The 13,354-nt window shown below is 42.0% G+C and overlaps 1 pseudogene; it reads left to right on the plus strand.

Moving 5' to 3' along the window:
- The first annotated feature begins 9,564 nt into the window (after positions 1-9,564).
- Positions 9,565-10,498, plus strand: LOC129641881 (olfactory receptor 6C74-like; annotated as a pseudogene).
- Positions 10,499-13,354: the final 2,856 nt, after the last annotated feature.

The raw sequence follows: 13,354 nt of genomic DNA on the forward strand, positions 1-13,354 counted from the left end.
TCCACCATCAGCATCTTTTCCAATGAGTTGGCTCATCGCATCAGGTGGCCAAAGTATTAGAGCATCAGCTTTAGCATCAGTCCTTCCAATGAATATTCTGGGTTGATTTCCTTTAGGATTGGTTTGATCTCCTTGCATCCAAGGCTCTCAAGAGTCTTCTTCAACACTACAATTCAAAGGCATCAGTTCTTCACCACTCAGCCTTCTTCATGGGCCAAATGTCACATCTATACATGACTACTGGAAAAACCATAGCATTGAATATATGGACCTTTGTCAGTAAAGTAATGTCTTTGCTTTTTAATATGCTGTCTACGTTTGTCATAGCTTTCCTTCCAAAAAGGGTCTTTGAATTTCATTACTCTAGTTACTGTCTGCAGTCATTTTGGAGCCCCCCAAAATAAAATCTATCACCGTTTCTATTTTTTCCACTTCTATTTGCTGTGAAGTGATGGAACCAGATGCCATGATCTTAACTTTTTAAAAAAGTTGTGTTTTAAGCCAGCTTTTTCATTCTTCTCTTTCATCCTCATGAAAGAGGATGTCTCTTAGTGCCTCTTCACTTTATGCCATTAGAGTGGTATTATCTGCATATCTGAGGTTGTTGATATTTCTTCCAGCAATCTTGATCACAGCTTGTGATTCATCCAACCCAACATTTTACATGATATACTCTGTATATTAGGTAAATAAACAGGGTAATGATAAGCAGCCTTGTCATATTCCTTTCCCAACTTTGATCCAGTCCATTGACTCATGTCCAGTTTTAACTATTGCTTCTTCACCTGCATACAGGTTTGTCAGGAGACAGGTAAGGTGGTCTGGTATTCCCATCCCTGTAAGAATTTTCCACGGTTTGATGTGATCCACACAGTCAAAGGCTTTCAAGTAGTCCAGAAGCAGAAGTAGATGTTTTTCTGGAATTCCCTTGCTTTCTATATGATCCAAAAAATGTTAGCAATTTGATCTCTGGTTCCTCTACATTTTCTAAAGCCAGCTTGTACATCTGGAAGTTCTTGGTTCATGTACTACTGAAGCCTAGCTTGAAGGATTTTGAGTATAACCTTACTCTCATGTAAAATGAGCACAATTGTCTTGAAATTTGAATGTGAGCACAATTGTCTAGAAATTTGAACGTTCTTTTTCACTGTCCTTCTTTGGGATTGGAATAAAACCTGACCTTTTCCAGTCGTCTGACCACTGTTGAGTTTTCCAAATTTGCTGGCATGTTGAGTGCAGCACTTTCACAGCATCATCTTGTAGGATTTGAAATAGCTCAACTGGAATTCCATCACCTCCACTAGCTTTGTTCATATTGATGTTTCCTAAGGCCCACTTGACTTCACATTCCAGGATGTCTGGCTCTAGGTGAGTGATCATACCATCATGGTTATCCCAGTCATTAAGATCTGTTTTGTATAGTTCTTCTCTTTATTCTTTCCACCTCTTCTTAATCTCTTCTGCCTCTCTTAGGTCCATACTGACTGATTATATTCTTTATATTATATTCAGATTGATTATATCTTTGCAGCTGAAGATGGAGAAGTTCTGTTCAGTCAGTAAAAACAAGATCTGTAGCTGACTGTGGCTCAAATCATCAGCTCCTTATTGCAAAATTGAGGATCAAATTAAAGAAAGGAGGGAAAACCACTTGGCCATTCAGGTATGACCTAAATCAAATCCCTTATGATTTTACAATGGAGGTGACAAATAGATTCAAGGGATTAGATCTGGTAGACAGAGTGCTTGAAGAACTATGGACAGAGGTTCATAACATTGTTCAGGAGTCAATGACCAAAGGCATCCCAAAGATAAAGAAATTCCTTCTATATCTAGGGAGAAACTGAGAGCTGCTATATTTGCCTACTACACTCTACTGACCCAGGGGAAAGAACTGCAGGAAGTGGCCCTTTACTCCTTAGAAGAAACTGAGATCTGGGGGTTCCCTCCAGATTATAAGGTGTTGTGTTGGGTTAGAACTCACAGTCTCCTTGCCAAAGACTGGTTTGCTTTGACCCAGCCCCTGTGGACCAGAATAGGTCAGAATGAATATGTTCAGGAGTTCCATCAATAACTTTAAGTCACCAGTATGATGAGTTTAAACTGTGTTTTCTGTGCATGAATCCTGTTAGCCAAGACTTTCAGAGTAATAAAACTTTGGCATCCTCATGTGTTAGAAAGCCCCAAGTTCACAAAAACACAGGCATTTGTTATTTTGGGATCTTCGAGGCTATTATCTGAATATAGAATCTTAAGTTGAAACAAAAATAGGAACCTCTCCAGTCAAAATATTTCTTCTTTATTTATCAGTTTAAAATGACATCTTATTATTTTAGAGAGGAAAAAAAAGAAGAACAAAGTTCAAATTCTGTTAAATACATCTAGCTGAGTATGTGGCTTCGATTTGATTGATCAACTATTAGTGCTATAAACTAAAACCAGCTTTGCATGAAACAAATTGGTTGGGCAATGAGTTTGGCCACATCGAATAACTTGTTCAGACAACTAAGCCCCGTGCTTAGGTCAGTCAGTCGTGTCTGACTCTCTGCGACCCCATGGACTGTAGCTTGCCAGGCTCCTCTGTCCATGGGATTCTCTAGGCAAGAGCACTGGAGTGGGTTGCCATGTCCTTCTCCAGCTAAGCCCTAAAGAGCAGCAATTTCCATGATGCTAAGGAAGAATTTAAATGGAGAAAAGAAGGGAAGCTTTTCACTTTTTGCCTAGGTCCAAGAAGGAATAAGAATCAGAGATATCGGTGAATTGAAAAAAAAAAAAATTTTGGGAAAGCACAAAGTAACTCAAGAATAAAGAGAAAATACAAATAAGTAAATAACAATTGAGAAACCTATTAGTGATCAAAAACTTCCCACAAAAAAGCTCAGGAAGACATGTCTTTACTAATGATTTCTATGAAACATTTAAGGAAGAATTAGCTCCAATTATTCACAGACTTCTAAAAATAAAGTGAAACAATCACTTTTCAGCTCTTTCCATGAGATCAGTATTATCCTGATATCAAGACTAAAGGAAAGTATCATAAGAAAAGAAACTACAAAGAAAGAAAACAAAACTACACACGGATTTCTGTGATGAAAAGAGGTACATAAGAATGCCCAAGATAATGCTGACAAGCCTAAATCAGGAACATATTACAAAGGATAACACACAATCACCAGGTGGGGTTTATCCCATAAATGCAAGGCTACTTTAACATATAAAAATCAGTCAATAGTATACACCATATTAATAAAATAGGACATCAAACACATGACGATGACAATAGATGCAGAAAAACCATTTGACAAACCGAAGAATTGATGCTTTTGAACTGTGGTGTTGGAGAAGACTCTTGAGAGTCCCTTGGACTTAAAGGAGATCAAGCCAGTCCATCCTAAAGGAAATCAGTCCTGAATATTCATTGGAAGGACTGATGCTGAACCTGAAACTCCAATACTTTGGCTGCCTGATGTGAAGAGCTGACTGTTCGGTAAAGACCCTGATGCTGGGAAAGATTGAAGGTGGGAGGAGAAGGGGACAACAGAGGATGAGATGGTTAGATGGCATCACTGACTCGATGGACATGAGTTTGAGCAAAGCTCCAGGAGTTCATGATGGACAGGGAAGCCTGGCGTGCTGTAGTCCATTGTGGTCACAGAGTCCGACACAACCGAGAGACTGAACTGAACTGAAACTTCCCATGACAAAAACATTTGGAAAACTAAATACAAAAGGGAAATTTCTCAACCTGATGAAGTGTATCTATTAAAAATCACTGAATAATAGTATCTTTGACGAGGAAAGACTGAACACTTGCTCCCTAAATTCAAAAAGAAGAGGATGTCTCTATTTTACACTGTCCTAGAGGTTGTTACAAGAGCAATTAGGCAAGAAAAATAAATAAAAGGCATTCAGATTGGAAAGCAGGAATAAGATTATCTTATTCACAGATGCCATAATTTTGTACATAGAAAATTCTAGGGCATAGACAGTAAAATTTTTAGAGCTATTAAATGGGTCCAACAAAGTTTCAGAATTAAAAACTTTAAAGTTCTTTCTTTAATATTATTTTGTATTTTTTATTTGCAGTATAGGTGATTTACAATATTATATAGATTTCAGAGGTACAACATAGTTTTGCATTTTTAAAAAGTGATTTTCTTTTGGTTTTATTTATTCACTTTTATTTTTGGCTACACTGGGCCTTCCTTGCTGTGTGCAGGCGTTCTCTGGTTGTGGCAGGTGGGGGCTACTCTGCATTGTAGTGTTTGGGTTTCTTATTGGGTTTCTTATTGTGGTGGCTTCTCTTGTTGTGGAGCACAGGCTTTAGGCACGTGGGCTTCAGTATTTTCGGCACTTAGGCTTAGTTCTCCAAGGTATGTGAACTCTCCCAAGACCAGGGATCTAACCTGTGTCCCCTGTATTAGCAAGAGGATTCTTAACCACTGGAACACCAAGGAAGTCCTGTTGCTGCTGCTGCTGCTGCTGCTAAGTCTCTTCAGTCGTGTCCGACTCTGTGCGACCCTATAGATGGCAGCCCACCAGGCTCCACTGTCCCTGGGATTCTCCAGGCAAGAACACTGGAGTGGGTTGCCATTTCCTTCTCCAATGCATGAAAATGAAAAGTGAAAATGAAGTCACTCAGTCGTGTCCGACTCTTCGCAACCCCATGGACTGCAGCATTCCAGGCTCCTCCGCCCATGGGATTTTCCAGGGAAGAGTACTGGAGTGGATTGCCATTGCCTTCTCCGAAGGAAGTCCTAGGTGGGTCACATTTTAAAATATTATGCTCCATTTATAGTTATTTTGGCTACATTTTATGCGCTGTACAATGCATCATTGTGGCTTGTTTATTTTATATATAGTAGTTTGTGCTTCTTATCCTCAACCCCTATCTTGCCACTCCCTACTTCCCTCTCCCCACTGGCACCACAAGTTTGCTTTCTATATCTGTGAGTCTTTCTTTTTTTTAATATTCACTAGTCTGTTTCATTTTTAGAGCCCACATATAAGAGATAACATGTGTGTGTTTGTGTGTTCTTAGTTGCTCAGTAATGTCCAACTCTTTGCAACCCTTAGGACTGTAACCCACCAGGCTCCTCTGTACATGGGATTCTCCCCTCAAGAATCCTTATGTGGATTTCCATTTCCTTATCTAAGGGAACTTCCTGACCCAGAGATCAGACCTGGGTCTCTCGTATTGACAGGCAACTTCTTTACCAACTGAGCCACCAGGGAAGGGGGGACACACACAAAGGCTCCTGAAAATTTCTATGAAATTTGCTTTGACTTTGAAGATTAGTGGGGAGATATTCAGACAGATCTCCGGACAGCTACTGTATGCCCCAGTGTTGCCAGAAAATAGACTCTGGGAGGTTAGCCACCTGGCTTTCAATAGGAAGCTAGAGGCCAAAGAAAAATGGGTAACTCTTGTGTCAGCAGCCCAGCTGAGATACCCCAGGAGGAGAAGCAGCCTTCCAAAGGGTGGTTGCTATGGCAACAGCTTCTCCTCCCTGGAAGTCATGTCTCAAACTTTCTCTCCTGTGTTTTGAAGAACTCTGGCATCCACTTTACAGATTTCACTTCAAAAGAGAGAGGCTGGCCATGTTAGTATGTTGAAAAAAACACCTAGTGTTCCCTTTTCTGCCCTGAAGAGGAAGAAATTTGTGCTTCTCCTTTTTCAAAGAGATTGAGGAAGGCAACAAAAATATTCTTCAGACACAAATATTTGATGAAAAGAATCATAATGTTGGTGGAGACATAAAGAATGATTGCGTGAGGATGGTGGCTTTTCATCGCCTTCCTCAGAATCCAGCATCGTCTCCAAAGCCTGACAATATCCAGCGTGTGATCCAGCCCTTCTTCATGATTTACTTTATTTTTAAACCTCAGCGTTCTGGCCTCAGTGCACACATCCCATGTAGATGATTTTAATCTGGACTTTTACCTCAAACAGGTAGAGACATTCCAATTGGGATTTTAGGATCCCTTGGGAAATCATCATAAATTTCTTGGAAAAACTTGGCAGAAAACAACAGGGACATCTGGGAGCCGATCACACACAGGCAACGGGAAGAGACATGCAAAGGTGGCTGGTGACGCTTGTTTCCAACAGCGATCAATTAGCTTCCCGCACTCCTGTCTTCTGCTTTCCGTCCACGTCCTTTCAGTTTCTCGTTGCTTGGTGACTAAATGCCGTCATCTGGGAAAACTGTTACGGAGACCTCAGATGTGCATCTCAGAAGCATGTGGCAGTAATACAGTGGGTCAAGGATGCTTCTCCACATGGAAAGGTGAGCATATGATGGAGGAGCATAGAGCAGTAGGTGTCTAGGAGCAGATGGGTTAGCACAACGGTGTGCTGCAGTAGAAGGAGACACGTCTCAGCAGCTCTCAGGGCTGAACTCAGAAGAAGCTGCCTGACCCATTAGTTGGTATAGGAGGTAGACAACAATTTTGCGTGTTCAGTTCAGTTCAGTTGCTCAGTAATGTCCTGTTGGGAGCCGTTAGGCATTACTGACAAAGTGGAGGCACAGCCTCAACCCCCTCTCCTCATCCCACAGGCACAGTCCTGGGATGAAGGAGTTAGCTCTTGTGATTCTGACTTGTTTATTCCTTTCTTCGGTTGAGTTGACTGGAAAGAATGTTAAGGTGCTTATTGTTCTTGAGAGGAGCATGAGAAAGCACAAAGCCTTCTGCAGCTGTGCCCAGAAAATAATCTATAAAGTAACCATTGACATTTGTTCAAGGATCTTTACAAAGAATGTTGCAGGATGAGCAAGCAGGCCGTAGCTTGAGGCCATGGGAAGGATTGTTATCTGAGACCTGTTTGTGAGGGGAATGTTTATGGCAAAAGAAGTTTGCTGAGCTTAGGGTTAAGGAATAATTAAGAATAGCTAGAAGCCTTTTTAGGAGATAGTGATCTTAAGATGTTAGGGGCAAAGAGGATTTAGAAAGATAAGAAATAAACTGAGGAATGTAGCATGAGTTAATCACAAGTTAAGCATAGGACACATAAGAGGAAGTAGATAATAGTAAAGCTGATTCTGAGAGAATCGCTGAAGCAGAAACTCTGTTTGTAGGGCAACAATGATTTCTGGAGACAATAAATCTGGGTGGGGGAAACTAAAAATGTCAAACCTCTGACCTAATGCTTTTGTCAAAGTATAAAAGAAAACCTGAAGCTTGAAATAAACATGTAGTCCCGTACTTTTGAGTCAGAGGCTACATCATCCCCCACCGACACCGCTCACCCCATTCAGGCTGATTCCCTGGCTGCTGGAGCTGCACTCCGGCAATGTCTGACTCTCTGCAACCCCATGAATCACAGTACACCAGGCCTCCCTGTCCACCACCAACTCCCGGAGTTCACTCAAACTCACGTCCATCGAGTCGGTGATGCCATCCAGCCATCTCATCCTCTGTTGTCCTTCTCCTCCTGCCCCCAATCCCTCCCAGCATTAGAGTTGGCTAGGCTATTACCAACTGGGGGAGGCAGAGTCTGAACTTTCATCAGAACCCTAAGTAGTCCTGGAACCAAATTTTCACCAAGAATGGGGACAGTGGATTGTGATTGCTTTATTCTGTCTGCTCCTTTCTGGGGTTTCAGAGGTCAACGTTGAGAAGAAGCTTTGTGGTATGAAAAATTCTGCCTCTGGACCCACGGCTCTGTCAACCAGGAGCACTGGGAGCATGGGATGTATAGTCACCCCATTTGAAGACAACAGACTGTGACCGATGTGTTTCCTTTTTCAATCCTTTTTCCTACCCCAGAGAGATCTCTTGATTTCTTGGAAGAGAATAACTCATGGAGGAGAATGCCCTGTTCCCCATGAAAACACTTGTGCGTGCCTGTGTCAGGAACAGTGGAGAACTGTAACAGGGACTGCTGTAACTGGGACAGAAGCAGAGGCACCTTGAGCGTCATTCTGAGGTGAGCAGTTTGGTTGCATAAGCATCACTTCAGAGAACTTGGCCCAAGGCAGACTAGTCTCACACACACACACGCATGCACACACACACACACACACACACACTAACACTCCACACTGCAGACCTTCAGCTTAGTATTGAGATGCTAGAGTCAAACACTATTATCTTAGGAAAAGTGTTTTATTAAGAGGACTGAAGAGAAGGAAAATGTTCATTGAGCTTTGGTGTAAGAGTGAGTAGGAGGCAGGTGCCAAGTTCTAGAATATTGTTCCTGTTGGGCTAATTTTATGAACTACTGTCATTCCCCATATCTCTTACCTGCCAGCATGGAGCCTCAGAAGGTTGGAGTAATTCCTGGATTTATAACTTATATTATGTTATTGAGCAACCCCCTGTGTCTCTGGTCTCCAGCATCTTCTGTAAAATGGTTATGCTAAAGGAGAATCTCTCTAAGGCCTGTGTTGTATCACAGGTTTGTATTTCATGAAAAGGGCTTCCCTAGTGGCTCAGACAGTAAAGAATCTGCCTGCAGTGCAGGAGACCTGGGTTCGATCCCTGGATTGGAAAGATCTCCTGGAGGAGGGCATGGCAACCCACTCCAGTATTCTTGCCTGGAGAATGACATGGACAAAGGAGCCTGCGGGGCTGCAGTCATGGGGTCACAATGAGTCAGACACGACTGAGTGACTACGCATGCACATTTCATGAAAAGATGCTAACGGAAGGGTAGAAAAAAATAAAGCTAAACTTTCACTTAAGTCTGAGAGAAAATCAACAATGTATTTCTTCCTATTGAAAAATATTTTGTCACAGCGTTTGGAACTAACAGGAGCTTTGGATGCTGGCGGATCTAACCGCAGTCACAGCTATGTGACTTAACTTCTCTGGAATTTCTCTAAGCCTCATTGTCTCCTTTTGGGGAAGGGCTTGGGACTACCTAGCTAACACTCTTCATTATCGTGAACAATAGTAGAAAGACTGAATCTTGATGAATAGCCAAGTAACAGACATTCATAAAGTCCTCATAAATGATAGTGGTGATGGTGATGATTTGGACCATAGAATTTATTGTATATTTTTGAATGGATAGTCAAAAGGAATATTAATAATACCACTGTTAAGTTTACTTATAAACTGATAATAATGTAAAACACAATGATTTATTTTATAAATGTTCAAATGTAAATAACCCTGTCTACTGGTCATGCTGAATTTAAGAGTATATTAATGACCCTAATATTATAATTAGACTTCGAAGAACACAAAGATAACACTGATGTGACATGTCAAGTGAGTTACACGCTTATTTTACTTCATCCTCACAGGAGCAGGAACAAATAGGTCCTTATATCTTCATCTTACATAAGATGAAAGCGAAATTTTGGAAATTTAACTAACTTTTCAAAGATGACCCATGTCTCCAGGATTAGAACTCAGTGTTGAAATAGTATTGAACTCAAGTCCTACTAGTTCAAGAACAACTCGCTGCAGGAGTCTGCTATCTGCCCAGTTACCTTCTGGAGGAGTCGGATAACTTGATCCCATGCTCCCCTAAGACTTTTTTTGCTTGTTGTAATATCTTTATTCTAGATTAAGAGCAGCAGGTGATGGTACTGTGTGGGGTAAAAGCCTCTGGAAATGAAGAATGAGAGAAGTGTCCAAGAATTCACCTTGGAGGGCTTCCCTGCTGCCCAGCACCTGGGAAAGGCCCTCGTCCTCCTGCGCCTGCCGGCACACCTGGCATCCATCTCAGGCACTGCGGCCATGGTGCCCATCACCTCTGCTGACGCCAGGCTACAGACACCTGTGCACTTTCTCCTCAGCATTTTCTCCCTCACTGAGTCTTGTCATAAGTGCTGTTATTCCTAACTTGCCGGTCATCTTTCTTTTAGGCAAGCAAACGATTTCCTTTGCTGCCTGTTTCAGGCAAGCTTGTGTCTTTGTATTTCTGGGAGCAGCAGGCTTCCTCCTCCTAGCAGTGATGTCTCTGGATCAGTACCTGGCCATTTGCAAGCCTCTTCATTACACGACCATCATGAACCTGAGGGCTTGCTGCCTCCTGGTCACAGCCTGCTCGGCTTTGGGCTTCACTCTCATTGCCGGTCTGGTGGTGATGGTGTCCCAGTTATGCTTCTGTGGCCCCCATGTCATACCTCACTTCTTCTGTGACCTCGGCTCCCTGATCCATCTCTCCTGCTCTGACAGCAGGTCTTTTGAAACATTGCTCCTTGTCCTTGCTTTGTGTGTCCTTTTGACTCCCCTCATCGTAACCATCACTGCATGCAGCAACATAGCCACCACACTTATTAGACTCCCATCAGCCAAGGAGCGACAGAAAGCTTTCTCCACCTGCTCCTCTCACCTCATTGTCCTTCCTCTGATGTATGGCAGCTGTATGTTTATATATGTGAAACCGAAGCAGGTGAACAGGTTGGACTCCAACAAGGAGGCTGCCCTTGTGAACACGGTGGTGATTCCCCTGCTGAACCCTGTCACCTACACCCTGAGGAACAAGCAGGCCCGCCAGGCTCTGAGGGAGACTGTGAGCAGAATGAAACTATCAAGGTGAAAAAGTCACACTGTCTTGGAAGTGTGAGGTGATAGCTCATGGTGGTTTTGATTTGCATTTCTCTTAATGATGTTTGCATTATTTTCATTAGTGATTTTGAGCACATTTTCATGTACTGACTATTTACTTGTATGTCTATTTGGAAAATGTTGACTAGTTTCTCTTTACGTGAAGTATAGTTGAATCATAATGTGTTAGTTTCTGGTGTACAGCAAAGTGATTCAGACATATATATATTCAGATTCTTTTCCATTATAGGTTCTGTTCAGTTCAGTTGAGTCACTCAGTCATGTCCGACTCTTTGTGATCCCATGAACTGCAGCACGCCAGACTTCCCTGTCCATCACCAACTCCCAGAGTTTACTCAAACTCATGTCCATTGAGTCAGTGATGCCATCCAACCATCTCATCCTCTGCCATCCCTTCTCCTCCTACTTTCAGTCTTTCCCAGCATCAGGGTCTTTTCCAAAGAGTTCATTCTTCAAATCAGGTGGCCAAAGTATTGGAACTTCAGCTTCAGCCTCAGTCTTTCCAATGAATATTCAGGACTGATTATAGGTTATTAGAAATTACTGAATATAGTTACTTTTACCATATCGTTGGACCTTATTGTTGATCTATTTTATATATAGTAGTATAAATCTGTTAATCCTAAACTCCTAATTCCCCCACTTTCCATGAATTAAATGTAGCCATAAGTTTGTTTTCTATGCCTGTGAGTCTGTTTCTGCTTTGTAAATAAGTTCATTTGTATAATTGTTTATGTTTCCATACATAAGTGCTATTATATGGTATTTGTCTGACTTAATTCATTTAGTTTGAAGTAGGTCCATCCACATTGCTGCAAATGGCATTATTTCAATCTTTTTATGGCTGAATAATATTTTGTCACACACCCATCCACCATATCTTCTGCATCCATTTATCTATTGATGGACACTTAGATTTCATCCATGTCTTGGCTATTGTAGATAGTACTGCTGCGAACATTGGGGTGCATGTATCTTTTCAAATTAGAGTTTTTGTCTTTTCCAGTTATATGCCCAGAGATGGGATTGCTGGATTATATGGCAACTTTATTTTAGTTTTTTAAGGAACCTTTATACTGTTCTCTATAGTGGCTTTACCAGTTTACATTCTCACCAACAGTGTAGGAGGATTCCTTTTCTCCACACTCTCTCTAGCATTTATTATTTGTAAATTTTTTTTTTGAGAGGGAAATAAAGTTTATTAAAGTGGGAGACACAGTTGGAACAGCAGGCCAGCTCAAGGGAGAACCGACGCTGAACAGGGGTCCTTAGTCCACTTTTATACAAGGGTGCAAGCAGTGGGATGGGGGTCTTGTGGGTCATTTGCTAATTGGATGAGGCATGTACACTGGGTGTGGGAGAGTAGGGCAAATACCTTCTCCCTCTGGGGTAGGAGGGGAGACAGGTTACACTGTTCCATTATAGTTACAACGTGGGGGAGGGAAGGACGATAAGTGTCAGTTTTCCGTTTCTGCATTCCAAGACGCTCCTCGGTTTTATCTGCTCTCTCATCCTTGGCTCACCACATTCCTCCCTCTTTATTTTTAGGGCCAATTCTTTGCCCCCTTTTGATACCCTGCTCATGTCTAACTATCTACCTATTTCCCTTCTCAGGCACTTGGGAACCCAATCTCAAAGATTTGTAGACTTTTGATGATGGCCATTCTGACTGGTTCCACCTTATTGAAGTTTTGATTTGCATTTGTCTATTAATAAGTGATGTTGAGCATCTTTTCATGTGCTTGTTAGCTATCTGGATGTCTTCTTTGGAGAAATGTGTACTTAGGTCTTCTGCCAATTTATTGATTGGGTGGTCTGTTTTTTTGATATTGAGCTGTATGAGGTATTTGTATATTTTGGAATTTCAACCCTTAGAATTCAGTTCGGCAGATGCTGAATGTATATGTGTCTGAGGAAGTTCACTGGTTGTTGCAGAAAACATAAAAGTGTCAAATTAACAATGAATGAATTGCATGAACTGTAATGAAAATTGTGTAAAATATGTCCTCCCTAACCTATACTGTCCTTGTAACATCTTCAAAGGAAATTAGTCATAATTACCCTAGAGTGTACAAAATACCACGTAACACTATGTGAGAAAAGGTACAGTTAGATGTTTTCTTATGAACCTTGTGTTTGCTTTGAAATGCAACATCTTTGAATAAGTATTTTTAATGACAAAAATCAACAATGAAAAAAAATCAACAATGAAGTATGGGGCACACGATCAAGATGGCAGAGCAGGAGAATGCAAAACTTTACCTCCCTCCATGAGTCGATCAAAAATACATGTACATGCAGAACAATACTCACTGAAAACTGCTAACAGCTGGAGACTGACAGAAAGCCTGCTGGGGACCCAAGGCTGTCAGATAGAGCCACGTGGTGTTTCGTCAGGAGGAAAGATAAACATCAGGTTGGGATCTGTGCCTCTGGAAGGGGACTCAGTGAAGAAGGGAGATTACAAGGGCAGAGGACCTCTCTGGGGGGCTAGGAGTTCAAGCTACATGAGTGTCGCTGCCCTGGGGTCTGACACATGAAGCTGGGAACCCCGGGGGTTAAGAGGACTGGTGAGACTGAAAGGAGGGGTGTGGGAAGGCTGGGCTTCACTCATGAGGAGTGAGCACATGTGTGTGTGCACACAAAATGGGGTGTAGAGGGCAGACTGAAACTGCCTGGGTGGCTGGCCTGTTTTACCCAGTCACCCTGGAATGCACCCTAACCGAGTGTAGCAACTGCTCTGGCCCCACCTGCTTCACGACGCAGCTCCACCGTAGGTTATGAACGCTTGTGCTGGTTGGGGGAGAGAGGATACTTGAAAGGAATG

The sequence above is a fragment of the Bubalus kerabau genome, chromosome 1 (genome assembly GCF_029407905.1).
Source record: "Bubalus kerabau isolate K-KA32 ecotype Philippines breed swamp buffalo chromosome 1, PCC_UOA_SB_1v2, whole genome shotgun sequence".
NCBI classification, from domain to species: Eukaryota; Metazoa; Chordata; class Mammalia; order Artiodactyla; family Bovidae; genus Bubalus; species Bubalus kerabau.